Raw genomic sequence first — 26011 nt, forward strand, 5'->3', positions numbered from 1 at the left:
ACATTCTCACCAACAGTGCAGGAGGGTTCACTTTTCTCCACACCCTCTCCAGCATTTATTGTTTGTAGATTTTTTGATGATGGCCATTCTGACTGGTGTGAGGTGATACCTTATTGTAGTTTTGACTTGCATTTCTCTAATGATTAGTGATGTTGAGCATCCTTTCATGGATTTGTTGGCAATCTGTATATCTTCTTTGGAGAAATGTCTATTTAAGGTCTTCTGCCCATTTTTGGATTGGATTCTTTGTTTTTTTGATATTGAGCTGCATGAGCTGCTTGTAAATTTTGGAGATAAACCCTTTGGCAGTTGCTTCATTTGCAAATACTTTCTCCCATTCTGAGGGTTGTCTTTTGGTCTTGTTTATGGTTTCCTTTGCTATGCAAAAGCTTTTAAGTTTCATTATGTCTCATTTGTTTATTTTTGTTTTTATTTCCATTACTCTAGTAGGTGGGTCAAAAAGGATCTTGCCATGATTTATGTCATAGAGTGTTCTGCCTATGTTTTCCTCTAAGAGTTTTATACTGTCTGGCCTTACATTGAGGTCTTTAATCCATTCTGAATTTATTTTTGTGTATGGTGTTAGGGAGTGTTCTAATTTCATTCTTTTACATGTAGCTGTCCAGTTTTCCCAGCACCACTTATTGAAGAGGCTGTCTTTTCTCCATTGTATTTTCTTGCCTCCTTTATCAAAAATAAGGTGACCATATGTGCATGGGTTTATCTCTGGGCTTTCTATCCTGTTCCATTGATCTATATTTCTCTTTTTGTGCCAGTACCATACCGTCTTGATTACTGTAGCTTTGTAGTATAGTCTGAAGTCCAGGAGCCTGATTCCTCCAACTCTGTTTTTCTTTCTCAAGATTGCTTTGGCGATTCAGGGTCTTTTGTGTTTCCATACAACTTGTGAAATTTTTTGTTCTAGTTCTCTGAAAAATGCCATTGGTAGTTTGATAGGGATTGCATTGAATCTGTAGATTGCTTTGGCTAGTATAGTCATTTTCACAATGTTGATTCTTCCAATCCAAGAACATGGTCTATCTCTCTATCTGCTTGTATCATCTTTAATTTCTTTCATCAGTGTCTTATAGTTTTCTGCATACAGGTCTTTAGTCTCGTTAGGTAGGTTTATTCTTAGGTATTTTATTGTTTTTGTGGCAGTGGTAAATGGCAGTATTTCTGTAATATCTCTTTCAGATTTTTCATCATTAGTGTATAGGAATGCAAGATATTTCTGTGCATTAATTTCATATCCTACTTCTTTACCAAATTCATTGATTAGCTCCAGTAGTTTTCTGGTAGCATCTTTAGGATTCTCGATGTATAGTATCATGTCATCTGCAAACAGTGACAGCTTTACTTCTTCCTTTCCAGTTTGGATTCCTTTTATTTCTTCTTCTTCTCTGATTGCTGTGGCTAAAACTTCCAAAACTATGTTGAATAATAGTGGTGAGAATGGGCAACCTTGTCTTCTTCCTGATCTTAGAGGAAATGCTTTCAGTTTTTCACCATTGAGAACGATGTTGGCTGTGGGTTTGTTATATATGGTCTTTATTATGTTGAGGTAAGTTCCCTCTATGCCTACTTTCTGGAGGGTTTTTATCATAAATGGGTGTTGAATTTTGTCAAAAGCTTTTTCTGCATCTATTGAGATGATCGTATGGTTTTTCTCCTTCAATTTGTTAATATGGTTTATCACATTGATTGATTTGAGTATATTAAAGAATCCTTGCATTCCTGGGATAAACCCCACTTGATCATGGTGTATGATCCTTTTAATGTGCTGTTGGATTCTGTTTGCTAGTATTTTGTTGAGAACTTTTGCATCTAGTTCATCAGTGATATTGGCCTGCAGTTTTCTTTCTTTGTGACATCCTTGTCTGGTTTTGGTATCAGGGTGATGGTGGCCTCATAGAATGAGTTTGGGAGTGTTCCTCCCTCTGCTATATTTTGGAAGAGTTTGAGAAGGATAGGTGTTAGCTCTTCTCTGAATGTTTGATAGAATTTGCCTGTGAAGCCACCTGGTCCTGGGCTTTTGTTTGGTAGAAGATTTTTAATCACAGGCTCAATTTCAGTGCTTGTTATTGGTTTGTTTATATTTTCTCTTCCTTCTTCGTTCAGTCTCGGAAGGTTGTGCTTTTCTAAGAATTTGTCTATTTCTTCCAGGTTGTCCATTTTATTGGCATAGAGTTGCTTGTAGTAATCTCTCATGATCCTTTGTATTTCTGCAGTGTCAGTTGTTACTTCTCCTTTGTCATTTCTAATTCTATTATTTGAGTCTTCTCTATTTTTTTCTTGATGAGTCTGGTCAATGGTTTCTCAATTTTGTTTATGTTCTCAAACAACCAGCTTTTAGTTTTATTGATCTTTGTTATTGTTTCCTTCATTTCTTTTTCATTTATTTCTGATCTGATCTTTATGATTTCTTTCCTTCTGCTAACTTTGGGGTTTTTTTGTTCTTCTTTCTCTAACTGCTTTAGGTGTAAGGTTAGGTTGTTTATTTGAGATTTTTCTTGTTTCTTGAGGTAGGATTTTACTGCTATAAACTTCCCTCTTAGAACTGCTTTTGCTGCATCCCATAGGTTTTGGGTCATCATGTTTTCATTGTCATTTGTTTCTAGGTATTTTCTGGTCCTCTTTGATTTCTTCAGTGATTTCTTGGTTATTTAGTAGTGTATTGTTTAGCCTCCATGTGTTTGTATTTTTTACAGATTTCTTTTCCTGTAACTGATATGTAGTCTCATAGTGTTGTTGTCAGAGAAGATACTTGATACGATTTCAATTTTCTTAAATTTACCAAGGCTTGATTTGTGACCCAAGATATGATCTATCCTGGAGAATGTTCCATGAGCACTTGAGAAGAAAGTGTATTCTGTTGCTTTTGGATGGAATGTCCTATAAATATCAATTAAGTCCATCTTGTTTAATGTGTCATTTAAAGCTTGTGTTTCCTTATTTATTTTCATTTTGGATGATCTGTCCATTGGTGAAAGTGGGGTGTTAAAGTCCCTTACTACGATTGTGCTACTGTCGATTTCCCCTTTTATGGCTGTTAGCATTTGCCTTATGTATTGAGGTGCTCCTATGTTGGGTGCATAAATATTTACAATTCTTATATCTTCTTCTTGGATCAATCCCTTGATCATTATGTAGTGTCCTTCTTTGTCTCTTGTAATAGTCTTTATTTTAAAGTCTATTTTGTCTGATATGAGAATTGCTACTCCAGCTTTCTTTTGATTTCAATTTGCATGGAATACCTTTTTCCATCCCCTCACTTTCAGTCTTAATGTGTCCCTAGGTCTGAAGTGGGTCTCTTGTAGACAGCATATATACAGGTCTTAATTTTATATCCATTCAGCCAGTCTATGTCTTTTGGTGGGAGCATTTAATCCTTTACATTTAAGGTAGTTATTGATATGTATGTTTCTATTACCATTTTCTTAATTATTTTGGGTTTGTTATTGTAGGTCTTTTCCTTCTCTTGTGTTTCATGCCTAGAGAAATTCCTTTAGCATTTGTTGTAAAGCTGGTTTGGTGGTGCTGAATTCTCTTAGGTTTTGCTTGTCCATAAAGGTTTTAATTTCTCCGTCGAATCTGAATGAGATCCTTGCTGGGTAGAGTAATCTTGGTTGTAGGTTTTCCCTTTCATCACTTTAAATATGTCTTGCCACTCCCTTCTGGCTTGCAGAGTTTCTGCTGAAAGATCAGCTTTTAACTTTATGGGGATTCCCTTGTATGTTATTTGTTGTTTTTCCTGTGCTGCTCTTAATATTTTTTCTTTGTATTTAATTTTTAATAATTTGATTAATATGTGTCTTGGCATCTTTCTCCTTGGATTTATCCTGTATGGGACTCTCTGCACTTGCTGGGCTTATTACTTCCTTCCCCATATTAGGGACGTTTTCAACTATAATCTCTTCAAATATTTTCTTAGTCCCTTTCTTTTTCTCTTCTTCTTCTGGGACCCCTATAATTCGAATGTTGGTGTGTTTAAGGTTGTCCCAGAGGTCTCTGAGACTGTCCTCAATTCTTTTCATTCTTTTTTCTTTATTCTGCTCTGCAGTAGTTATTTCCACTATTTTATCTTCCAGGTCACTTATCTGTTCTTCTGCCTCAGTTATTCTGTGATTGATTCCTTCTAGAGAATTTTAAATTTCATTTATTGTGTCGTTCATCATAGTTTGTTTGCACTTTAGTTCTTCTAGGTCTTTGTTAAACGTACTTTCTCCATTCTATTTCCAAGATTTTGGGTCATCTTTACTATCATTACTCTGAGTTGTTTTTCAGGTAGACTGCCTACTTCCTCTTCATTTGTTTGGTCTGGTGAGTTTTTATGTTGCTCCTTCATCTGCTCTGTGTTTCTCTGTCTTCTCATTTTGCTTAACTTATTGTGTTTGGGGTCCCCTTTTCACAGGCTGCAGGTTCGTAGTTCCCATTGTTTTTGATGTCTGCCCCCAGTGGCTAAGGTTGTTTCAGTGGGTTGTGTAGGCTTCCTGGTGGAGAGGAATGGTGCCTGTGTTCTGGTGGATGAGGCTGGATCTTGTCTTTCTGGTGGGCAGGACCACGTCCAGCGGTGTGTTTTGGGGTGTCTGTGACCTTATTATGATTTTAGGCAGCCTCTCTGCTAATGGGTGGGGTTGTGTTCCTGTCTTGCTAGTTGTTTGGCATAGGGTGTCCAGCACTGTAGCTTGCTGGTTGTGAGTGGAGCTGGGTCTTAGCACTGATATTGAGATCTCTGGAAGAGCTTTCGCCATTTGATATTACAAGGAGCTGGGAGGTCTCTAGTGGATCAATGTCCTGAACTCGGCTCTCCCACCTCAGACGCACAGGCCTGACACCCGGCCAGAGCACCAAGACCCTGTCAGCCACACAGCTCAGAAGAAAAGGGAGAAAATAAGAAAGAATGAAAAAAAAATAAAGTTATTAAAATTAAAAATTTATTAAAAATAAAAAAGTAAAAAAAAAGAAAGGAAGAAAGAAGAGAGCAACCAAACAAAAAACAAATCCACCAATGATAACAAGCGCTAAAAACTATACTAAAAAAAAAAAAAAAAAGGATAGAACTCTAGGACAAATGTTAAAAGCAAAGCTATACAGACAAAATCACACAAAGAAGCATACACATTCACAAAAAGAGAAAAAGGAAAAAGATATATATATCTACATATAAAGAAGAAGGAAGAGAGCAACCAAATCAATAAACAAATCTACCAGTGATAATAAACTCTAAATACTAAACTAAGATAAACATAAAACCAGAAACAAATTAGATGCAGAAAGCAAACCCCAAGTCTACAGTTTCTCCCAAAGTCCACCGCCTCAATTTTGGAAACATTTGTTGTCTATTCAGGTATTCCACAGATGCAGGGTACATCAAGTTGATTGTGGAGATCTAATCCGCTGTTCCTGAGGCTGCTGGGAGAGATTTCCCTTTCTCTTCTTTGTTCGCACAGCTCCTGGGGTTCAGCTTTGGATTTGGCCCCGCCTCTGCGTGTAGGTCGCCTGAGGGCGTCTGTTCTTCGCTCAGACAGGATGGGGTTAAAGTAGCAGCTGATTAGGGAGCTCTGGCTCACTCAGGCCGTGGGGGGGGGGGAGGGGGAGGGAGGGGTATGGATGCAGGGCGAGCCTGCAGCGGCAGAGGCCGGCATGATGTTGCAACAGCCTGAGGCGTGCTGTGTGTTCTCCTGGGGAAGTTGTCCCTGGATCACGGGACCCTGGCAGTGGCGGGCTGCACAGGCTCCCCGGAGGGGAGGTGTGGATAGTGACCTGTGCTTGCACACAGGCTTCTTGGTGGCTGCAGCAGCAGCCTTAGCATCTCATTCCTGTCTCTGGTGTCCGCGCTGATAGTCACGGCTCGCGCCTGTCTCTGGAGCTTGTTTAGGTGGTGCTCTGAATCCCCTCTCCTTGCAAATCCCGAAACAATGGTTTCTTGCCTCTTAGGCAGGTCCAGACTTTTCCCCGGACTCCCTTCCGGCTAGCTGTGGCGCACTAGCCCCCTTCAGGCTGTGTTCACGCAGCCAACCCCAGTCCTCTCCTTGGGATCTGACCTCTGAAGCCCAAGCCTCAGCTCCCAGCCCCCACCCGCCCCGGCAGGTGAGCAGACAAGCCTCTCAGGCTGGTGAGTGCCGGTTGGCACCGATCTTCTGTGCGGGAATCTCTCCACTTTGCCCTCTGCACCCCTGTTGCTGTGCTCTTCTCCATGGCTCCAAAGCTTCCCCCTTTCCACCCCCCCCCACCGTCTCTGCCAGTGAAGGGGCTTCCTAGTGTGTGGAAACCTTTCCTCCTTCACAGCTCCCTCCCACTGGTGCAGGTCCCATCCCTATTCTTTTGTCTCTGTTTTTTCTTTTTTCTCTTACCCTACCCAAGTACCAGGGGAGTTTCTTGCCTTTTGGGAAGTTTGAGATCTTCTGCCAGCCTTCAGTAGGTGTTCTGTAGGAGTTGTTCCACGTGTAGATGTACTTCTGATGTATTTGTGGGGAGGAAGGTGATCTCCATGTCTCACTCCTCTGCCACCTTGAAGGTCCTCTCAAGGGTAGTTTATATTTTTCTAGTTGAACTTAAATATGCAAATACACACTTAGCCACAGAAACACAGAACTCTCTGTCCATGTCACCAGACAGGTTAGGCAGAAGACGAAGTCATCTCTGCCATGCTCAGGTCAGTAAGCTAAGTCTAACCTTCTGCCTCCTCCCCCACCCCCTCCCCACTTCCCGCTTCAAGGGTTCTATGGGCTCTTCTAACCGTGGACTTATTAATTTATAAAGTCAACATCACTGAGAGTCTGTTTATGCCAACCAGTCTTCTTGGGATACAAAGATGAATGAAACGAAGCCATGGAACATAGGAGCTCAAATCATAGATGCGGGGGGCAGATAAGTACAAGGGTAATCATGATTTAATGAGATTATGCCTGTGATATGGAAGTAAAATGTGCTGCTGGAATACAGACGAAGGGTAATTTAATCAGTTTGGCAGTGGAAGTATGGAGAAGGTGTGCAAGATGAGTAAAAATTCATCACTTAAAAAGGAGGGTTGTCATTGGGGACCAAACCAAGCCATCATTCATTCATTCATCCATTCATACCTTCACTCACTAATTTTTAGGACTGTGATAAGCAATAAACAAGACAGACAGACTTTACTTTTTTTTTTTTTTTTTTTTTTTGCGGTACGCGGGCCTCTCACTATTGTGGCCTCTCCCGTTGCAGAGCACAGGCTCCGGACGTGCAGGCTCAGTGGCCATGGCTCACGGGCCCAGCTGCTCTGCGGCATGTGGGATCTTCCCAGACCGGGGCACGAACCAGTGTCCCCTGCATCGGCAGGCGGACTCTCAACCACTGTGCCACCAGGGAAGCCCCAGACTTTACTTTTAATGGAAACTTTAATACACATGGGAGTGTTCTGGAAGGGGAAGCTGAGTGAGATGAACCTCTCTAAGGAGGTGACACTTAGGCTGAGACCTAAAGGAAGAATAAGCATTAGCTAGGTGAAAAAGAGTGGAAATATGTTCAGGCAGAGGAAGGAACATGTTCAAATCTAAAAGTGAGAAAGAGTTTCATGCTTATGAGAAACAGCAAGACGTCTGGTGTCATTGATGCTAAGAGACACGGAGGAGAGTGCCATGAAATGAGACTAAGGAAGTAGGAAGGTTCCAGACATATTAAGGGATTCCCCTAACACACACACTTCCTCCTGATATGGCTGTGTGCAGAATTAGGGGGAACACTAAGAAGACAGAGCCTGGAGTTTAACTCTATGAGTTGAGTTCAACTCTATGAGATTGAAGAGCTTTGGGCTGGGAGCTCCTCTGCATCCAGTCACTTGGTATGGGAGATGTGGTCTAGGAAGAATACAAGTGTAAGCCAACAGAGCTGCAACCTTGGTATACTGTAGCCGTGTCACATGAAGGCATGGGATTCTCCTCCCTTAAAGACTCACCATCATGGCTGGTACAGGGCCATGGATCAACAAAGATGTCACGCAGCATCAGATAGGGATGCATCAGTCAAATGTGACCATCCTACAAATAAGACGCCATATAACACTCAAAGGTGGCCGAAAGAAAGGACCCGATGGTGGCCTGGCATATTCTCAAGTTCCCCTCTTCTTTTGGCCTTTGAATGCAGATTGACTTTCTTGGACTAAGCGACCACTATGGCCCTTAGGCCCAAAATGGGTACAGATTGAGGCTCAAGTGGTTAGTGTGAATAGTAAACAGAGGCAAGTCCTTATTTTTATTCCAAACTTGTAACATTAATCATACAAGTTACACTAAATGTTTTTGATGCGACACCATCAAAAGCATTTAGGCTAGGAAATGTAAAGATCAGAATTACGTTTGTAAAAGATTACTTTGAATACTGGTGAGTTCAAAGTATTCATGGAATACTTTGGAATGCATTAAAGGAGAGAACGAGAATAAAGCCTGAGAGACTAATTAGGAGGTTTTATTAGTTAGAAACGCTTTCAGCTTCAAGTAAGAGAATACCCAACATAGTTTAAACCTTGGTTTAACAACAAGAAGTCAGGAAATCAGGCATCCCCCAGGTATGGTTGGGCAGCTCAATAATATCATTAAAGACCCAAGCTTGTTCTATCCTTCCACTCCACCACTGTCCATGTGTTGGCTTTTTATTCTCTTCCTTGTCCCCTCATGTTTGCAAGATGATTCTCTTACCTCAAGACACAATAATCTTATTGAAGGCAGAGAAAAGGAGGAAGGAACAGTGCTAGCCACCATCTGTTCCTTTTCTCAGAAAAGCAAAACTTTCCCAGAAGCTCATCACAGATGTCTCCTTACATCTCATTTGTCAGAATTGGATCACAATGCCCCTCTAACTGCAAGCAAGACTGCAAAATTGAAAATCTGGATTGTACATTATAATTCAGTGCCTGAAGCTAGAAACATTGCTGCCTGGAGCAAAATTGGGGTTCTCATAGCCAGGTGAAAAGAGAAATGACTGCTGAGTAGGAAATAAACAGCAATGGTCACAGAGGCAAGAGAAGAGAGCCCCAGATAAGATACATTGGAGACAGAGATATTTAAAAGGTGGAAGTTACAGAACTTGGTGATGGGATGAGGAGAATAAAGGAGGGAAAGAGGAAAAGGTTGATTTCCAGGTTATCTGCCAGTTTGGGCAGCCAGTGGATTATAATGTCATCAAAAAATATGAGGAAAAAACACAGATGTGGGGAAGATGAAGAGTCTACTTTTAGACATTTTGAGTTTGAGGAGTTTGCATATATCCAAGTATTAATATCATGTATGTAGGTGGATATATCACTCTGGAGCACAGGAGTAAGGTCTGGGCTATAGATATGGATTTGAGAATCATTGGAAGCCATGGGAGTAAAGGGGTTTATTAGAGAGGATGCCTTGGGTTACACAGAAAGAAATACAACTCAAACAAGGTTAAGGAGAGAAAAAGAACAAATTTGGCTCACACAGCAGGAAATACATAGGATGGGGCTAAATTATGGTCCAAGAGCATCTAATACTGATACTCAGATCTGGAAGTTGGTTTTTTTCTCTTCCCTCCAGCTCCCACTTTTCTTTATCTTTTATAAGATAACAAACCATTTCTGTGTATATTACTTCATTATATCCTCATGACTATCCCTTGAAGCAGGTATATTATTATCCCCACTTTAAACATGAAAAATCAAAGCCTAAAAGATTAAGTGTCCTGTCCTCACTCAAGAAGGGAAAGGAATTTAGATTTGCAGTCTGCAAGGGACATGAACCTTTGACTCTCAGAGCTCCCAGACCTTGAGCTATGGGCAGAAAGGGCCTTTCAATGAAGCTGTAAATTATCTCCTTCTTGTTGTCGTGTAGACAAGCATGAGCGATGATTGTCTCTCTCTTGCAACAACTCACTGAAGGTCAGCAGGAACTGACCAGCACAAGTCAACATCCCAACATTTTTCTATCAAGCCCCCTAAATCACCACTCCTGGAGTTGTTTGACTTTTGTCAACAACAAATCATGGGAATGGTTTGAGCATGTATAAAAAATGAATAAGATCCAGGAAAGCAGAAAAGATGGAAGATATAGAAAATAGAGGTGTGAAGGTGGTAGAGCGTGGGATCCATAGCGCCAATGGAAAGACTGGCCTCACAAGCTGCCGTCCATTGTAACAGGAAGGCCAGAAGAGAGAATGGGAAAGGATACAAAGAAGATTGTGTATGTCTATGTCAGCTTGCTCTACCCCACTTCAATACCTTTCTATATTACCTTTCTCTGTTATAGAGGCTGGAAAGAGCAAAACTAATATTGCTGATGTCCCTTGCAGCTAGGAGTGTCCATGGGATGAGTTCTAGTCAATGGGAGTAGCTGAAATCCTAGAGGGGGCTTTCCCTTCCTGAATAAAATGGCAAAGCATCACTAGCAGTGGGCTTTTTCCTTCCCACCTTTTTATTTCCTCTGTTTTTCTTGGCTGGGCATTGGCTTTGATGCCTGGATATCCAGCAGTTATATTGCAACCATGAGGAGAAAGTTCACACACTAAGGATGATGGAACAGGAAGACAGAGCCTGGTACCTTAATGATCTCCTTGAGCAGCTGCACTTGCCCTGTACTATCTATCTCCACACTTTTTGTTTCATTGAGGAAGGAAGGAAGAAAGAAAGGAAGGAAAGAAGGAAGGGAGGGAGGGAGGAAGGAAGGAAGGAAGGAAGAAAACAACTTTCTTAGTTAAGCCATTATCTGTCAGGGTTACTATTACTGATAACTAAACATAAACCTGGTTTATGTATACCCCTGGGGCCTCTGGGATGCCTCCTTTTATTCCTGGATGCACTCCCCTGACAGCTGTGGACACAATACTAATGGCAGTAGATGCTGGGGCTCACTGGGCCATGCCATAGAACATGTGGGTATCAAGACTCCTGTATAAGTACGACAGGAGAGCGGAAGGAGCTGGGTTAGCAGACCTAGAGGAGCTTCTCTTTGGAAGGGAGTAGGGAAGGCAAGAGAGACACGCTGTGTAGCAGAAAGAGCAGTTGACTGGGATTAGTTATCCTGGTCCTAGCCCTCAGCCTGCCACTATCTGTGTGACCTCTCTGGGCCTCAGCCTATAAAATGAAGGATTTGAGCTAGATCAGTGGTTCTCAACTTTACCAAAAGGAAGAAGAACCCTATATTTTTTGAAAGACTTTCGATCTACCTAACTGCATTTATCAAACTATTCATATTCCCATGAGAATACTCTGTTGATATAATTCCAGACAAAAGCAAAGAAAAACAACTTTTAAATTTAGCCTGTTTAGTCTTATCATAGGATAAAATTTCCATTAGTTCTTTAGAAAGTTGTAAATGTTTCTCGGGTCCACATTATTATCTTTGAGGACTCGTCATAATCTAGGGATTCGCCTAGGAGAGCTCTGAGGTCCAATTCCCTCTCCCATGATGCCGGAGCCCTGTGCCCCTTAGCAACCAGTGGAGGTACATTTTCCATTCTGCTCGTAGGCTCAGTTCTGATTTCCAGTGCCAGGAGCTATCTTATTTCCTTTATGAAAAACAAGCCTGTCCTAATGGCCCATTCCTGCTGGCCTGAGAGTACCTCATTTGCCCTGAGTGTCTGCCAGCCCTCCTCAAAGGTAATCTTTTTCTACCTTACCCCACCTTCCTCCTCATGCCAGGAGGGAGCTGTCTCACCTAAACCTTCATCTCAATTACCCTGCTGTGCAACCTTCTGACCTGAGAGACCTGGAGACCCTCTCAGCCAGTCTGAGGAATGAGCCCTGATCCTTTCCCTCAAGTAGCTCCATCTGCTGCTGAAGAGAGAGGGGCAGAGACTCTCAATCCAGTTGAGTAGATGCTGTCATGGAGAATCCAATTTGCTGCTGAAGCACTTAATGGTCAATTCTGCTTGGACGTGGGAAGGCCAGAGAGAGGTGGGAGAGAAGGTGATATCTGAGTAGAGCCTGAAGGGTGAAGGGAGAGCCAGAGCAACATTTGAAGATCAGTGCCACAAAGGAAGGTTGGGTTGGGCTGGGGAAGGGCGGGGCTTGCATGCTAGTTCCTAACTCATTTGCCTGACAACTCTATTTAAGGTCTCCCTCCCTCCCTGCCTTCCTTCCTCTCATAAATATTTATTGAGCATCTTTTTTGTGTCAGATATCCTTTAGGTGGTAGAAACAAATATGAATAAGACATGTCTTGTCTTGAAGGAGCAGACACTCAGGAGGCAAGGATATATCCACTCTATTCCTGCTCCTTAGAAGGGACTGATAAGGATTGTTCCACCCACCCTCTCTGACCCTGACACCTCACTGCTCTAGAGGAGTCCAGGCCTGGACAGAGGATGAGTGGCACGCTCAGAAGGCATGGGCAGTTAGTGGAGAGCCTGTGGTGGGATCATCATAAAATAATCCTCAGTGAAGCTGTAATCCTAGTGGATCCTGGAGGAGAGAGGCCAGCACCAATCAAGTCTGTTCAACAAACTTTACCAAGGATCTCCTAAGCCCAGTGCTACTATTGGAGTTCCCGGGGAGAGGAAGTATTCCTTTCCCCTCAAAGCATGCACATTAAAGTTGTTGAGACAAATACACAGTGAGAATGTTAGGGAGAGTAAGATAACTTCCCTGGGAGAGGTACAGAAAGCTCAGAGACAGGGAAGAGCCTACCCCGTCAGAATGGTTAAAAATGGAGAGAGCAGCTGTTGGGATGAGCCTTCTCATCAGTTAGGACAGCCTTTGGCTACATGTGACAGAAACCTGATTACTGAGGTTTAACAAATAGGTGTTTGTTTTTCTCTTGTAACAAAAAGTGTGGAGGGAGGCCCGTGCAGGTCTCAAGGATGTCATCAAGGACCCAGGCCCCCTCTGTCTTCCGGGCCAGCATCCTTAATATGTAGCCTTCTTGGGTTGGAAGTTGGCTTCTCCGCCCCCAGGCATCAATCACATCATAGACTTTCAAGGCAGCAAGAAAGTGAAAAGCAAAAACACATGCCAGATATATTACTGCTCTGCCTCCTCCTTTTTTGTTAAAATAAATGTCTATCTCATTGGCCAGAACTGTGTCACATTATCACCTCTAGCAACAAAGAAGCCTGGAAAATCATTATTTTTAGGATGGCCCATTGATCTCCCTTCTCCAAACAAAATCAATGTACTGTAAATGAGGCAGAAGGGGAGCACAGGTACGGGCTGGACAGCAAGCAGTGCCTGCCAGAACCCTAAAGAATCAGTAGAACCCGCTAGAATGAAGTGTGGAAAGACTTCCAGGCAGAGGAAACAGCAGGAGCAAAGGCGCAGGGTGGGAATGTGCCAGGCATGTTTGGGGCACCACGAATATTCCAGTTCAGCTGGAACATAGGGAGTGACTAGTGGGAAGAATGGACTCTCTCACACCGTCCCAGCCTACCCTTCCCCCTCCCTGTGTCCTCAAGTCCATTCTCTACGTCTGCGTCCTTATTCCTGTCCTGCCCGGGACTAAGTTCTTGAACAAACACTAACATGGCACTCACTATGTGTCAGACACTGTGCTAAGCACTTTCTATATAGTAACCAGTTAGTCCTCATAACAGCCCCATGGGTTAGGTACAATATTACCAATGTGTTACCGATAAGGAAACTGAGGTACAGAGAGGTTAAGTAACTTGCCCAAGGCTCCACAGTCACTCACAGCAGAGTCAGATTTTGAGCCAGAGTCCATGTTCTCAAGGACCTCAGTGTGAGGCCACTGTGTGGAAGCTTCAGGAAGTTCTCTGGGTCACAGAAGACATGCTCTCTAAGGGGATGGTCAAAGATGCCAAGGGCTAGGAGGGAGTTAAGCATGGACATGGCTGACCTCTGTGACCTCCGAGGACTGTCTCTCACCTTATGCCCTATCCAGGGCTGCTAGGAGTCTAAAATGGATTAATGGAAATGAAGGTGCTTTGATAAAGTTGGGCTGTGCTTCCTAAATACAAGGTCATGCCATTCCGCAGGTTGGCCAGCACTGGAATATCAATGAGGTCTTCTAGTGAGACTGAAGGTCAAGGACACTGAGAGGCAGGGAAATTATTTCCCTTCTGGCCCTGCCTGCCTGCTCTCCATTCCTGCCCTTCCCCAACTCCAGAAGGGTGAGTGGAGAGAGTGAGGCAGAAAGGAGTAAGGAGGCAGTCAACACAAGAAAAGACAGGCTGCCCTTAAAACGGCAACCAAAAGTCCCCTCCTGACTTAGAGGTTTGGTCTATGCGCTGAGCTTTTGGATTAAACTGAAACCCTTTGGCCCATCCTGCCTGCTGGGCACAGGGTTTGTTTTCCCAGCAGATCGCTTCAGCCTGACCTGAAACTTTTCTAGCAAAGGGTCAGTGCAGACCAGGAAGAGGGCCTGGGGCAAGAAGAGATAGTAGCACCCATCTTGCATCATGGGCAAAGGCCCCGGGGGGTCTCTGGCATTTTGTCAGAGGAGCCAGGAAGGCAGCCTCGATTCCTACTTCTCCCCAAGCCGACAGCTGGGTGAGACAGCTCCAGGGCCCAGCCTGCAGACTCACTTCAGTTGTTCTGTTTCCATCTGTCCCTGACTGACTGCCTCAGGAGCTGCGGTGTGGTAGACAGAGATAAGCTCTCTGCCAGAGGCAGTATGGAGCGTGGCTGGGAAGATGTCTGGGTCCAGGAGGGGCTGTGTACAGGAGACATTATGTAGCCGCCGTCTAAAGACAAATTACAGGGATGGGGAGGATGGAGAGAAGGGACGGAGGTGGCTCCTGAAGCCTTGGGGAAGGAGAAAGGGAAGCTAAATTAGGACAGTGAAGAAAAAATAAACACACAGAGTAGAAAAAGGAAGGAAGAAAGTAAAAAAACAAGCTTTTTGCATCCTCCTGGAGGGCGAAATAGAGAAGATAGCTTCACTGCTAAACTTCAGCAAGAAGCATTGGGTTAGATCTTAGATTTCAAGATGGGGGGGCCACCCACCCACTTTTATCCACTGGCATGGTTGCACAGTGAGACGTCTTCCTTAGAAGCTGGAAGAGGGATGGGTTCTGAATACATCCAGGGAAACGGGCTTAGGGACCTCCAGAAGCCGTTCTAAGTAGACTTCACAGTTTCCTCAGAGCCAGGGAAAGAGAGAAGCAAGAACTGGGAGGAAGGAGGGCAGAACTGACATTAATTGAAGGCCACAGTGTAGGCTGTCTGCTGACATTCTGTCACTGAATGCAGACACTGGCCCCCGTGCAGGGGCTAGATCTCTCTTTCACAAGGGAATAATCTGAATGCTATACAAGGTCAAATGGCAATTAAGTAGCAGAATCAGGATTTGAACTCGAGTCTGGCACAAATGCCCACGATCTTTCCACCAATGTACTTCTTGGGAAAAAGCAGTAGGAGGAGGCTTAGTGGGAGTCGAGGAAGAGAGCCTGCTATAGTGGAAAGAATGCTGAACCTCAAAGACCAAGGTCAAATATCTGGATCTGACGTGCAAGAGATGTCTTATGACCTTGGGCAAATAATTTCCATCTCCTAGTCTCAGTTTCGCATCTTATAAAGTGAGAGCTTGGGCTAGGTGCTCTCTAAAGCCTTTACTGTCTCTAAGCACATAACGTTTAGTTGGGAACCTGCTTCCATTTACCACAGTAGCCTTCTTTTTCCTACTTCTGGTATTATGTTCTATTCTGGGCATGGGAACTAGGGGTGGGTACCCCTTCCTGCAGCCCATTCGAGATTGAGGGCAGAGACTAGAAATTATGATGACACTTTCTAACGTGGTGTGATCAATTAATTAACCAAATAAATAAACAAATATGTATTAAACCTACCATGTGCTTGACATGGTGCTTAGTTGGTGATACAAAGGGGAATGAGACTTGACTTCCAGGTCCACGGAGCTTACAGGCTAATGGGAAACCCACATCCACAAGGGATATTGGCCGAACGTGATCAGAAATCACTAACACTTTATGGAAAAGCTTGGTAAGCCATGCCCATTTCAGCCCAGCCTCCTCCACTCAGAGACGTATGTGAGCCAAGGTCAAGGGTGTTTGGGACCACACCTTCTCTATTTTGTCAGCTGTACCTTCGGCCTCTTGGATGCTGGCCACCTCTGACATTGGCACCCACGTTGAAATTGTAGTCAATTGTCTCTGACTGTGGTTGGCAGTCTCTGGGGGAACCTGGGACAACTTGTTCATGGCCAGTGGACGGTGATAAGGGGCAAGCATGGAGCAGTGTGGCCGCACTCAGGAGGGCTTGAGACAGGCTGGGACCCAGGAAGGACCCTTTGCTGCAGTGCTTGTACCTGGACACACGTCTCCTCGAGCAACAGAACACAAAGAAACCATAAGGGACTAAAAATAAATGTGTGCATGCACAACTGGGGCAAATTCTGGACAACGAGATATAAAGAGACCAAAAAACCCAACTGCCACTTCCAAAGAGCCGGGAGCAAAATCAGGGGGTTGGGAGAAAAGCCCGGTATTGCGCGTGACCCCTGCACACACCACCACCTAAGCGGTGGGCAAACCGCTTAAGCCACCCCTCAGGCCTGACCCCTGGACACACCCCTACCCTCACCGCATATTAGGAAACAGCTTGCCCCGCCCCCACCCCAGCAAGCGAGCGGGCAATCAAGGGAACCTGTTGTTTGTTCTCGTTACCCCTGCTGCAGGAGGGGCCCCAATAAAGCCTTGCCTGAATTTCTTGTCTGGCCTCTGATCAATTTTTATTGATTAAGGAGGCCAAGAACCCTGGTCGGCAAAAGGCTGAACAACCTGACTGTGGAAGGGAAGACCTTGGGAGGACGAGACCACTGATGCAGAGGTAGAGGTGGAGGGCCTTCCTGCCAGAGGGGATGAGAATGTTTACAGGCCTGGAGGAGAGAAAGCAAGAGTCTTGTTCCAAGGATTGCAAATAAATACTTGAGTGGGCTGGAGGGTAGAGATAGTACTGAAGCGGAAGGCAAAACCAGCGGCAAAGGGGCTCAGAGGTGATGCTGGGGGTCTGCACTTTATCCTGAGAGTAACAGGGGAGCTGTCCCTCCTGCTCTTGTCCACAACAGCCCTTCTGCGGCCACTTCCCTTTCCTGCCTTTCTTTACAAGGCTCCCAGGTGCCTAGGATAAACTCCCTTTAAGCTTGGCCTGGCTAAATCTTGCCCATCCTCCAAGGCCCTGTTCAGATTCCCTTTCCTCCAGGAAGCCTTCTTGGACTACCTTATTTCATTTATTCATTCATTCAACAAATGTGCATTAAGGTCTTCCAGTGGGCCAGGCACTGTGCTAGGCACTGGCCATGAGCAAGCAGATATGGTCCCCATCCTTGCGCATTCTGTGGAGCACAATATTTTGGAAACCTCAGTGATATCTCCTCTAGGTGCCCTGCCAATGAGGCTGTCAAGGACCCTTCCATGAGAAGTCCCCTCCCTCCTAGACAGACAGCAACTTGGGGCAGAGACCAGGCCTCCTCATCTCTGTATTCTGGAGGTGGTTGGCACAGTGCCGGGCACTTGAGACGCTCAGCCCGCGTTGTAGAAATATCTGGCTTTCCAACAGCTTTAAGCAAAGTGGAAAGTTCCCCTGGCTGACACCCACCCTTTCCCTATCCTCCCCAATTCCAGCACAGCTCCTCTGCAGAAAAAAGAGATGGAAGCTCCAGCTGAACCTTTAGCCCCAGGATGCAGAAAGAGAACAGAGAAAGGAGGAAACGCCTGGGCTGGATGCCAGCCCGGATGCCTTGGGCCAAGCTGGGGGTTCTTGGTCCTCTGCGCTCTGGAATGTGGCAAGGGCTTGCCAGGGTGGCTTGGAGCAGCTCCTCCCCAAAAGCCACTGGCTCCTCACCCTGAACAGAGCCACGCTGGCAGCTCCTCCTGGGCCCTCCTCGCAGTGCACTGGTGCCCCATGCTGGACAGAAAGCAGGCCCTGATCTCATTCCCTCCTGAGGGTTTGTGTATCACTGATGAAGAGGCCTCAGAAGGCCTTGCATGGGGCTGAGCCTTGGGCATGGCCCCTGAGTTTTCTCCACACTGACCTCTGACCACTCACCTGGACTCTCTGGGGTTTTTCCTGACAGTGTGGCAAACTCATTGTCAGGATAGGCTGACCCCCACCCCAGTATTGTCTTCCTTTCAATCAGGCACAGACCCACCACCTGCTGGAGGGCATATCCCAATGCAATCTTAAATTAAAAACAGGCTCCTCGGAGGTCAGTCCAAATGCCCACAGCAGGGCTGGGGCACCCTGTGTGAGCCTCCCACCTTCAGGGGTGGGGGAGATGAGAGTGATCATGCCGACAAGAAACCAAGGCCAGCCTGCAGCTTGCCACCTCCATCTGGGCAGAGGATGGAGGGCAGAGTCAGGGGGGATGGTGACTGAGGTGAGGCGGAAGGCTGGAGGAGGATGGGGTTCTCCTGGGGCTGAGACAGAATGCTGTGGAATGTAGGAGCATCCGTTTTTTAATTTTAATTTAATTTCCCCCCTAATAACAGGCTGTGTGCAGCTGCCGGAAAGAGAAAGGCGTTAACCTTCCAGAGCCATGGAGGGGACAGTCCTATCTCTGTGACTCTGTGCTGGCCCCTCACCTCCCAGGGCATGAGCCTCCTGGAGGGACACTGCCACAGTCCTACCAAAGAGACCAAGCAGGGCTAGTGAGAGAAATGCTGAAGGGAAACAGGGTCAGGGAGCAGTGACCAAGACTGGAAGACGTCAGGAGGAAGCAAGGTCAGAGACAAGGAAGAAAGTGCAGGAGGGCAGCTTGAAGAGATAAAGTACAAGGAACGGTCAGATCAGTCAGTGAACAGGACTGAGTTTATCCACCAGAGAAAGGAAGAGCTGAGTGTCCTGAGACCCATGTGCTAGGGGTTGTGTCAGGGCCTTTTAGACACATATCATTTAACCCTCATTTCAGCCAGGACATGACCTCTTTTACAGCAGACTGAAATTTTGTAAGGAATTTCAGTAACTTGCTTGTGGCTCCATGGCTGAAGTGGTGGAGCGGGGATTGAATGCAGGTCTATCAGATTGCAGATGGCTTCCCCATCACTCTGTCTTCGCTGTGAGAGGAGGCGTGGCTGGATCAGAGCAGACAAAAGGAACTCCAGAACTCTGGAAAATTAGGACTGACATCGACGTCTTCTACAACAACTCTGCCTCCAGGAGAAATTAGATTTCAGTGAGAACAGTGTCATGTCTTAATTAGGTAGCCAATTAATTTTGAAGGGAGGTCACAGAATCAACCAACCTTCCTTCCTTCCCTTCCTGCCTCTAACATTATTTATAGAGCAGTTACAACCTGTCGGGCATGGTGTTAAGTCTGAGGAACAAACACAACTAAGAACCAGCCTTTCCCTTGGGGAACTCACAATCCTTTGAGAAATTCCAGGAAACTGAGGCAGCTCTTTACACACACACCCTTACTCTCAGGACAATCTTTCCTGGTCTTTACTTCTGAGCTCCTAATTGGGGGCCCAGCAAAGCTCCTGCTTCTCCCCCCAGCCCAGCTCCCTCTGTTTTAAGAGAGAGATGGTCAAGCTCTGGCCAAGCCTCTCCTTCCCCTTCTTCTCCCAGAGTTGCTCCAGAGGCTACAGCCAGAGTAGTCAGTGACACCACAGACAGACAGGTCTCTAAAAGCCCCGAGAGTCTTTGAGCTCCTTTCACATATCTGGACACAGCTGGGCCTGGGGCAGCCTAAATTCCCCAGGCCATAAGTCACACAGACTTCTAAGCCTGGAACAGATGAACATTTCTTTGGCTTTGAGCCTCTTCCCTTCACAGTCACTGACCCAACCGTCTCCTACACATAGAAACACTCACCACACCCCATTCCTGCTCTGCTGTGAAATCACAGCGCAGCCCCCAGAGAGTTATCACCCACATGGTCCACGCTCAAAGCGGTTGCCATCAGTAAACTCAGTCTGACAACCAAAAAATGTTTCAAAATAACTCAAGTTATTTGTAGTATTCTCAAAACAATACTTCTCAAAATCCTGTTTCCCCTCTCCCATTTATTTCTCTATATACCAAATCTGCTCCTGTAGCTCTCCTTTCCAAAATTCCTACCTCCCAAACTCCTTTTCCAGCTCTTCGTCTTATCTCCACTTTCCTCTTGATTCTGTAACACAAAAGCCCCAAACACAGAGACCACCCCTGGAGAGAGGGGAGGGGAAGAAGATGACTGGGTAAAGCCCTCTCTCCTGGGCAGGGGAAAGGGTGAAGGTTGGAAATATTCATGCGGTCATCACTTTTTCCCCATCACAGTAGCTGTCACTACAAATAGCCCTTACAGATCATACCAAGCCACAGCTGGGCAGGACAATTGCTGGACAAAGGGACCATACCAACCTGACTATCCTGGTCAGCCCTGATCTAAATATTCTGTTCCAATTCTAAGCTACAATGGGTTACCATTAGTCAGTTGTCCCAATTCTGAGTTGGAAAAATATGGTCACCATATCTCTGACCCACATTTTCTCTTGGTGACCCTAATATATCCTGACTGTATTAAATACTTTGTATATTGCTATAGACTGAAAGTTTGTGTCCCCTGCCCCAAGTCATATGTTGAAATCCTAATTGCCAATGTGATGGTATTTAGAGGTGGGGCATTTGGGAGGTGATTAGGTCACAAGGGTAGAGCCTTCATGAATAGATTAGTGTCTCTATAAAAGAGACCCCAGAGGGCTCCCTGGCCCCTTCTGCCATGTGAGGACACAGTGAGAAGACAGCTGTGTGTGAGTCAGGAAGTGGGCTTTTATCAGATACCAGATCTGCTGGTAACTTGGCGTTGGACTTCCCAGCCTCCAGAAAGATGAGAGATAAATTCTCATTTATGAGCCACCCAGTCTATAGTGCTCTGTTATAGCAGTCCAAATGGACTAAGACATATACATTGTTGATTCCATTAGTGTCTGCTTGGTCACCTGGAGACTGTAGGTTCCTTAAGGTCTCAGACCATGTTTATTCTCATTCTGTCCTAAGCCTCATGAACAGGTCTGTAGTGGTTAGCTAATGCTGCATAACAAATCATCTCAAATATTAGTGACTTAAAACAACAACAATCATTTATTACCTTTCATTGTTTCTACAGATCAGGAATCTGAGAGTGGCTTGGTTGGGTAGTTCTGACTCAGCTCTCATGAGGTTGTGGTCACAATGTCAGCCAAGGCTGCAGTTCCTAAAGGTGTGATTGGGTCTGGAGGATCCACTTCCAAGGTTGCCTATCCACATGGCTGGCCAATTGGTGCTGGCTGTTGGGGGAAGGCCTTAGCTCCTCTTCAAGGGGACCTCTTCATGTGGCCTGGGCTTCCTTACAACATGGCTACTGGGTTCCAAAGGCAAACATCTTGAGACAGAGTGAACCAGGCAGAAGCTGAAGCTTTTTGTGACCTAATCTTTAGAAGTCACACAGCATCACTTCTGCTGTGTTCTGTGGTTCAGGGAAATCCCGAGACCCTGCTGATTCAAGGGGGGAGGGAACATAAAACCTGCCTCTCACTGGGTTCTAGTCAGCTGGTAAGGAGAGCTCATGGGATGGGATAAATATACAGATGTAGCCACGTTGGGATAATAGAGTGCGACCACGTCTCTGGCCCTTGTGAGCCCAAAACAAATGTTCATGTGTGGACTTCGTAGTCAGGGGCACTTGGAACTGAAACAACCATATCACTGGGGGGGGGGGGGGAATTAATTCAGAGTCCAAATTCTTCACTGCTCTCTGTGTCCACATCCTTTGCCATGAAATCTTTGGTGTCCTCCCTACCTTGACCCTGGCCCCAACCACATGGCTTGCCTTAGCTAACAGGTTGTCAGCAGACGTGAATCCAGCAGAGGCTTTATAAGGCACTTGCATGTTTCTCCTGGGGCTCTTGCACTTCTGCCCTTGCCGTGAACATAAGTCTGAGCTAGCCCACAGAGGATACGAGACATGCAGAAAGGAACCGATTTGTCTCAGCTGTCCCAGCTGAGGAGGGCTGACCTACAAACATGTTAGCAGGGCCAGGGAAGATGAGAACCACTCAGAACCCCACAAGCTTGTGAGCTAAATGAACACTTCTAGTTTGAAGGCCTGAGTTTTGGGGTTGGTCAGTTATGCTGCATTTTTGAGGCAATAAGTAACTGACATAGCCCTCTCCTACTATCACAGAAAGCACCTCATGAGCTGGGAGCCTGTGTTCTAGGTCAGGCTCAGTATCTGTTGTAGACAGAATTAATGGCCCCCCGATGTCCACATCCTAATTCTCAGAGCCTGTGAATATGTTACCTTACATGGAAAACGGGACCTTGCAGATGGAATTAAGTTAAGGATCTTGAGATGGAGAGATCATCTTTCATTATCTGGGCGGGCCCAACTTAATCACAAAGGTGCTTATGAGAGGGAGGCAAGATGGTCAAAGTCAGGGAGAAGGTGTGATGACAGCAGAGGTTGAGTGTGTGTTCCCGCTGTGGAGGTCAGAGCCACAGCCAAGGAACGCAGGCAGCCTCTAGAAGCTGCAAAAGGCAAGGAAAAAATTCTCTCCTAGAGCCCCCAGAAGAAACACCATTCTGTTGAAACCTTGATTTTCACCTATAAGACACATTTCAGCCTCCGGCCTCCAGAAATATAAGAGAAAAGATTAGTTGTTTTAAGCCACTATGCTTATGGTAATTTGTTACAGCAGCACTAGGAAACTAATGTAGTGTCTAACAGCTATATGCCCTAGAAGCAGTCAGGTGCCACACTATGAGCCTCACCTACTCTTCTGGCAAATGAGGACACGTGGTAGATTAAAGCTGGCCACAGACCTTGACTACCCCTCCTTTTGAGACCTGGGTTGGCCTTAGTGGCTTGCTTGACCAATAGAATGTGACAGAAGTGACGTTCTGGAACTTTCAAGGCTTGTAACAAGAAAACTTACCGCCTCTCAGGTCTCTCAAAACACGCTCTAGGAGCCTAGCGGCCAGCTCCTGTCTTAAGGCAGGCCTATCTCCTAGGCAGCTGGCTACCTGGCTCAATTTTTAACAAAATGTCTACGGACGCCCTCTCCCCCAGTCCCTTCAGACCCTGCAGGGGGGGGGTCCCAGATCAAATCTTTGGACAAGTGCCCACTGATTAACTGGACAGAGAGTCCATCTTCCCACCCGAGTAACAGCTTGGCTCTCCTACTGTCTGTATCATTCTTTCCATTGGCTTCTGGAGACAGGGCAGCACTGACTGCTTCCCTTGGAGCTGTCATCCCAGGCTCTGCCCCAGCCTGCCATTTCCCTGGCAGCCAGTGGGTTAGGCCTAGAGTTTGCTGGGGTTGGACAGGGTGGGGAGTATTGTTCAACAGAAGGTCTGGGAATTAGAGGGCCTAGAATTGGAGCTGGACTGGGACGAGGGAGAAGGGAACAAGCTCCTGCCTTTACTGAGAGGAAGCGTTGGTGCATTCCAAACCTTCCAACTCATTTACTCCAACTTCCCTTTTCTACAAGCTCTTTACGGCCAGGACCTCCATGTCTATATTTGCCAAATGTAGGAACACAGCTTCACCATTTTCAACAATGAAATTTTCAACCTTTCCCAAAAGATGCTATCTATAATTTAAAAATAGGTTTTCTACCTCCCCTCTTTTCATGCACTAGTCTAGCTATTTCCCATATATATATGTTATGCGTCACTCTGCATTCTCTCTAGGAAATGGCAGAGTCTAGGAGTTAAGGCTGTGGGCTCTGGAGTCAGATAGACCTGGGTTTAAATCCCAGCTTGCCTCTTAACAGCTATGCAGGTGAGTTACTTAGCCTCTGTAAGCCTTGGCTTCCTTTTCTGAAGAATGGAGTGAATTATTTTCCTTACCTCATAGGGCTATTTGAGGAATTAAATAAGACAGACCACATCAAGGACATATAATAAGTGCTGTAGCAATTGTTATTTAGACTCTCATTGCTTGGTTAGCTCTGAATAAGTCATTACACAACTGACTTCTTCCCTGGTTCTTTATCGAGAAGACAAGAATCTGGGGAGATGGGGAGATAGGCACGAAGGACCTCGACCCAAGGCATTTCTGTTCTCCATTTCCACTGTGGGTAAGGTCAGAGGGGTGGGCTAATGAGTTCAGAAATATACCTGAATTTGACAAGAGACCCTGGGGCTTGGGGTAGGCTGTCATCCTCTCTGTTCTGTTCATTTCTCTGCTTTAGTGACAAGTCTTCCAGCCTCAGTCTCATACTCCACAGGGTAGGAGAAAATTTCTCAAGGGAAGGCTTAGAGAGAGCTGGCTTTGGAGGACTGAGCACGATTTAGAGAACCGGGAGAATAAAACTGTATGCCCATGTCCATATCTGTGGGTGTATTTGAAAGTGGAAGACACTTGAAAAAATGCAGAACTGAATGATGGTATTAACTGAGTCACCCTCTGCTTGCAGGCACTCCGACCTGACTCCCGACAAATAGGTAAATCCCCAGTTTCCCTTGGGACATGAGCCAGTATTTTTTAGCCCAGATGATGTGGAAATGTTCCCCGATGTTTAATGTAAATCCCTCCTCCTGCAGCCAGCCTAAGCCCTTTTCTTCCTTCCAAGAGGTCAAGACAGTGAGCAGGCAGTCAGAGGGCCCCCTCTTCCTCAGCAAGAACATTTTCCAAGTCCATGGCTGCAGCTCATCCCAGTGGGAAGCCGCTGAAGGCAGGAGGTTCCACGGCTCCACCTCACAAAGTGTTGGGGGAGGGGTGGGGACAGGACTCGCCAGGCCCCCTTCAGAGGAGCGGGTGAGGCAGCTGTTCCAGACATCAAGGCTGCTAGGGCGTTAAACACATAAAGGTCAACGGAGCCTGTGTCTGGAGCCTCCTCTGGGCTCCCCTGAGCAGCAGGCACCAAGGCACACTGTGTTCATGACCCATTTCACCACCCAAGGTGGCGACAGCTATGAAATTGCAAAACATTTTCCATCCTCAGCCCTGTTCTGGTAACTTCACTCTTCGTGGCTAATACTTCTAGTTCTTCCATATTTGCCTGAGATGAATGAATGACTAGATTCAGGAGTTTTGTTTGGTTTTTTTGTTTGTTTGTTTTTTTGGTGAAATGTTTGGAAAATTACTGCTAACACTACAATGATCCTCTTTCTCCCTTTTATTTATTTATTTTTTAAGGGAGTGGGGTTGGAATAATTTTTTCTTCTTCTTCTAAAAGGTACTAGAGATTTAGATTTGTAGTACAGTGACCACCTGTCTTATATTTTCTCAGAAAGCCCCAGTTTTTAAAATGTAATTTGTGTAATCTTTACATAAATATGATTTAAATTTTATGAATCATTATTCACAAACTCATGTGTATGAGAAGTGTGACTCATTTCCTTTCATTTCTGTTTTGACTTTTTATTCAGTTGGGTTGGCAGAATCTTCAAGAACCACCTCCCTTCCCCAGGGTGGTGTCTAATGTGCCTGGATCTGATTCTCAACATGGCCTGTTTGCAGAAGAAACCTCCTCTGAGACCTCAGCCACCCTACCTGGTCTTGGTGGATGGGACCCTCAGGTAGTGAGTAGATGTCCTTTGTTCTGCCTCATGGTCCCTTCAGGCTGATGGCTCTCTCCGTTATTCTCTGCCACTCTCCAATGATTCTGGAGCTCCAACCATGTGCTGGAACAAACAGGAGCTTCTGTAAGGCCTTTACCTGCCTCGGCGGTCCAGGCAGCATTTCTCTACACACTTGTTGCTGCCTGGAGCTGCCCCAGTCGATGAGGCCCATACCCCCTGTTCTTGGATTCCTCTTATCTCCCTGGTATTTTCCCCTCTCTGGGGTCATTGAGTGAAGAAATGTGTGCAGGGTCAGCTTTTCCAAAACTCATTAATGTCTGTGCTCTCTTGTCCCCCTCCCCCAACCCCATACTTCTGAATTTTAGGAGCTGTCCCGCTGAGCAGGGTGAGGAGAGTCTTATATTTCTTACATAAAAATATATAATATTATTAATATATTTCTCTCCCAAGTCTTGTATCTAATCTATGTTCTAGTCAAGGGGACAAAACTTTGCAGAGGGTGATTTTTGCTCTGCTGATACAACACTGCCCGAGGTAATTAAAAGCCCTAGCTTTGGAGAGGAAGGGCAAAGAGGAGATGGAAACAAGGGGGGTCAGGGGGAGACATG

General features: G+C 45.5%; 1 long non-coding RNA gene across 2 annotated transcripts in view; it reads left to right on the plus strand.

Annotated features, from left to right (window-relative positions):
- LOC132508662 (uncharacterized) overlaps positions 1-26011 on the plus strand; it is a 93334-nt gene that overhangs the window by 65401 nt on the left and 1922 nt on the right. For both annotated transcript variants that reach the window (XR_009536734.1, XR_009536730.1), the window contains one exon: positions 25251-25403. This is a non-coding gene — a long non-coding RNA (uncharacterized LOC132508662). The remainder of the gene's footprint in view (positions 1-25250; positions 25404-26011) is intronic.

Source organism: Lagenorhynchus albirostris, chromosome 2 (assembly GCF_949774975.1).
Source record: "Lagenorhynchus albirostris chromosome 2, mLagAlb1.1, whole genome shotgun sequence".
Taxonomy (NCBI): domain Eukaryota; kingdom Metazoa; phylum Chordata; class Mammalia; order Artiodactyla; family Delphinidae; genus Lagenorhynchus; species Lagenorhynchus albirostris.